Genomic DNA, 5,153 nt, shown 5'->3' on the forward strand with positions numbered 1-5,153 from the left:
TTTTTTTTTTTAATTAAGAACACAAGGTACTTGCTACATGTCTGGGTCTGCACCTGACGCATGCATATCTCCTTTAATCACATATTGTACACCATTGCAATGCCCGGAGAGGTGCAGCTAAAAAGAGGGAACATTGCACTCATATTTCAGAAATTTTGGCTTATCACTTTTTGTTTCTGAATTCCGTTTCAGCTGTTTCAGTGTGCACTAGTCAGTTGTAGAAAAAGAATGCACAGTCTACCCATTAATATAAGGCTTTTCAAAGAAACTCACTTCCAAATGATCAAAGAACAGAGGGAAGCAATGTATATGTTACACACAGTAACTTGTGTCATGTCCTAACAGAATAAGTCACAGCTTTCATGAATAAATATTGCACGTGTGAGTTGATATAAGGCATGATTCACACTTTTTTTTTTTTTTCCTTTCGGGAACATTGCATCCAGGTTATACTTTAAGGCTTGGGCCACACAAAGTGAACACACTGGTCACTGTGCACTGCAGGCTTCAGTCACAGCATATGGGTAGATTTGTTTAAATCTCATTCAAAATGCTGCTACTATAGACTGTAGTGAGTTAGCTAATGGCAGGATTGTAGCAGGTAACATGCAGCAAATATACTCATTTATTCCGAGTCTAAAGGACCATCCATGGTTTACATTTTATCACTCACCCACAACATAGGTGATAAACTCCTGATTTGGGGTGGGGGGCACGGATCTTAAATATGAGTTTCTGTGTCCCCTATTTGAATGGAGATGTGGTCAAGCATGCATACAGTTGCTGTCTTCCTATTCCATACAGAGCTCGGTACGGCACTTCCCTTTCTCTAACAGTCCCATAGAGTTTTGAATGGAATAACAGTACACCACCCCATTGAAACTGGGTTACACAGACCGCCAATTTTTGATTAGTGGGACAATTGTAATCCTTAACAATCATGGATAGTGGACAAGTTGCAATCTTAAGAAAACCCCTTTAGGGCCCCTTCACACGGAGTATACGCTGGCTGATTCTGAACGTGTAAACATTCCGAATCAGCGGCATTTAAAACAGATCCCATTGCTTTCTATGGGAGCTGGCATACATGCGCTCCTCATAGACATGAATGGGCTGCTTTTGGCAAAAAGCAGCCCATTCATTTCTATGGGGAGCGCACATATGCCGGCTCCCATAGAAAGCAATGGGATCTGTTTTAAACGCCGCTGATTTGGAACGTTTACACGTTCAGAATCAGCCAGCATATACTCCGTGTGAAGGGGCCCTTAGGCTAAAGCCCCACGTCGTGAGCCGCAGCCGAAAAATGATGTGGGAAAGACTGTGGCGGAAATGCATTGCATTTTTCACAGAAAGTCCAGTCTAGTATACCTATATGGAAAACGCTAGCAGTTCCGCAAGTATAATTAACCTGTTGCGATTTACAGAAACTCAAGCATTTTTGAAATTGCAGCATTTCCGCTGCAAACTTTTTTTTTTTTTTTTTTTTTTCTATATGCAATGTGTGGATGGGATTAGGCAGTATCCAATCTTTGCAGGTAATGTAAAACTCCACTTTTTGCAATGTGGGGCCCCAGCCTTAAAGTTTTATATAGGACTTCAAAAATGCATTTACCATATAAAAATGCTATAAAACAACAATTGGAAGTTATAGTTATAGTTTTTTTTTTTTTTTTTTGCAACCATTTGAGACTCCTGAAAGTGTGTGAAGGGGGACCTTATAGTCCTTATGACATATGTGGCACACTGTTTTATGATCTGGGACGGATATTGGATCCAGATTGATGTTTTCTGTTCTGTTATACTGTACCTCGTTTTGTAACTTTGCACTGAAAAAAAAAAAAAAGGTTTGATTTGCTGTTCTGTTCTGAATAAGTTATTTTTCAGTAGTTTGTATTTTTGGTTTTTTTTTTGTTTTTTTTTTAGTAGTTTTGAACAACTCTAGAGATGCTTGATATTGCCATTTGTGAAAATGTTAAGCAATATTAAAGTCAATGGTACCACAATATGGAAATACTTCATAATAATATTTTCATTGATAAATGCCAGTATTAAGCTCTGCTAAAATATTGTCTTCCGAATAAAAAATAAGACTACAATAAGCAATCAGAAATTTCTTTGGTTATTTACAATATTAGAATCTGTGTTTCAGGTGCGGCTCCAGGTTTGTGTGCCCTTAAGCAGCTGGGCCACATTGCGGTGCATCTGATGCAGCTGCAGTCTGTTCTTAAAGCAGTTAGAGGGTGGTTTATGACCCCCTTATGCTCCCACACTCAGTATAATGGCCAGCTTTGTGTTCCCATTTTGACCACACACTTATGGTTCTTTTTGCCCCCTCACACTGTATAATGACCCCTCACAGTTTTGTTCCCTTTTCCCAGTAAAATATAAGCTCTGCTGAGTATGCAAGTGCGGGATTATCCAACTTTAGACCACTATTACGAGATAAATGTTATTGTTTGCATATTATACAATTTACCAATATACTTTATTTAATTCCATGGTTCTCTAGATCTCTGCTTGCTGTCATTTATTCTGCTTACATCCAACAGATACATTTTAGTCCATTTCTGAAAATACTTTATTTTAAAAAAAAACACTTCAATCTGAGGCACACAGGGGTTAATATGAGGGACATGATGGGGTTTATTCCTATTAATGTGAGGCACACAGGGGTTAATATGAGGGACATGATGGGGTTTATTCCTATTAATGTAAGGCATATGGAGTTACTAAAACTAAACTAATAACCCCAAATGCCTGACATTAATGAGAATAGTAATCCTATGTACCTGTGTGTTTTTCAGTTTCACTTTGCTAGTAGCTTCCTTTCCTCCTCAGGGAATCTTTGCAGGATGCAGACCACTATAGCAGGCACAGACCTGAGCGATTAAGCTCCACCCCCTGGGTTTCCTGCACCCCTCTCAAAGGGGAGTGTCCTTATGCCTCAGCTCTAGCAGAGCACTGAAGGGACGCTCGGACTTCATTTAACTCTTGCAGGTCCTGTGCTGCTGGTGTGCCAGTGAAATATGGCAGGAGTGCCACTCTTGGCACGTGTGCCAGGGGTTGCTGACCTCTGCTGTAGAGGGTAATATGAATTTTGTGGCTTGCTATGGTCCAAAGTGTGTGAGATTGCAGAGATAGTGATGTGAGTTTGGGTTTTGTGGGGGTCCTGGGAAAAACGTATGTGCACTATTGTGACGAAAAGTAGCCTATTGCGCAATCCAGTGTAGTAACTATGTTTCTTGTTTGTGGAAAATCTCAGCCAAATCGGTGGAGCGGGTTTTGCGTGATTGAGGAACAAACATCCAAACACACAAACCCACAAACATCCAAACTCACAAACTTTCACCTTTATAATATTAATAGGATATAATAAATGTATAGAGGCTCTGCTGATCTCCTTCCCCTATTGCTCCTACTGTGATCGCCAGCAATACCGATCTATAGTTACTACTAGCAGTCACATTGAAAAAGGAGATTGGGGAAGAAGACTGGATTTGCTTCAGAGTATTGTCAGAAATGGGGAGCCAGGGGATACCTTAGGTCAGTTATGATCTAGTGATCTAGGGGTTAATTTAGGGCAAACCAGGTCAGCAAAAAAAAAAAAAAATCTGGGAAAGTCCTCCACGTTTTCTAATAAATGTTTGGGATTTTGCTGATCTCTCCTGATGCAACAACTGTGATTGCCTGATAATAACCAAGTTGATCAGCTTGGTTATTGTAAAGATCAGCGGAATCCCATACATTTGTTCTAGTAAAATAAGATTGTGCGCTTGCTGCAGCAATAAAATAAGTTTGTTCCCATCCCCTGTCCTGCCCTTAAAAAGATTGTCCAAAAATTGGAGCAATCCATTAAGTAGCCAGGGTATACTCTCCTGTCCCCAGTGCTCTGTTTTCTGCCACTAGTGTGTCCATTAAAGGGATTCTACCGTTAAACTACCTTTTTTTTTTTCTAATGAACACATCCGAATAGCCTTAAGAAAGGCTATTCATCTCCTATCTTTAGACGTGGTCTCCGCCGCGCTATTCCGTAGAAATACCAGTTTTAACCGGTATGCAAATGAGCTCTCCGCAGCAATGAGGGCGGGCCCCAGCGCTGAAAGGCCGATGAGCGCATCCCCATTGCTGCCCGAGAGCTCTTTCCTGCGCCACCCCCTTCTTCTGCAGCAACTCCGCCTCTTCTGGCTTCTCTTGCTCTTGTAGTTCTATACAGGAGCATAGAGAGGCCACCCCAAAATGGCATGTTTTTTTTTTTTTCACCGTTTTGCCTCTGATTTAAATAAAAGGTGATCTAAGCAATAGACATTCCCCAAAAGAGTAGAACTAAAAAGTACATCTGCCCCCGCAAAAAAAATGCTCTATGGATCTCCGTACAGCTGCAGGGTGACCTGTCAATGTGGCCTTGCAGCTGTTGCAAAACTACAACTCCCATATATTAAATATTTTACCATTTTTTGCTTCAAAATTTTTTTTCCGTATTTTCCTCCTCTAAAACCTAGGTCCGTCTTATAGTCCAGTGTGTCTTATAGTCCGAAAAATATGGTATTAGGAAATATTTTTACCTGGGATGAATCTTCTGAAAAATATTGAGATGGTAGTAGTCTATAGAATCTGAAACGATGTATGCTTATTTATGCATTCTTTTTTCTATAAACAACAGAGAGCGGTCGGGTGTCTGCTGTTTTCATACCTCAATGCAGGACTTTTCTCTCTGACACTCTTCAGCAGGTTCTGCGGGGAGTCTCCAGTGCAGATCTGAGCTTAGCTTGAGCGTGTGAAGCTGATATTATATATTGCAAGAAATTTCGAGGAAATACAACCTGTTAATATTTGTAAACAAAGGTGTAATTGAGCAAGAAAAGTTTATTTTGCAAAGTAATTATACGGTTGACATTACATATGAATATTAACAGATTAGTGGTCATGTGATTAGATTTGGCACAGAAACAAGCACAATGTTAGGTCTCTTTTGTAGAAAACAGGAGCTTTTAATGACATTTTGTCTAATACAAATTAATAGGCCGCACTTAGCTTTTGAGTTTGACAGCTTTGTTTTCAGGCTTAGGTTAGGTAAGGAGAGGATAAGATAACTTGTCTTGTGTAGTAGTTCTGTCCTACAGACTGTGTAATGAGGGGCAATCGTTTCCTCGCAC

The sequence above is a fragment of the Leptodactylus fuscus genome, chromosome 5 (genome assembly GCF_031893055.1).
Source record: "Leptodactylus fuscus isolate aLepFus1 chromosome 5, aLepFus1.hap2, whole genome shotgun sequence".
Taxonomy (NCBI): Eukaryota; Metazoa; Chordata; class Amphibia; order Anura; family Leptodactylidae; genus Leptodactylus; species Leptodactylus fuscus.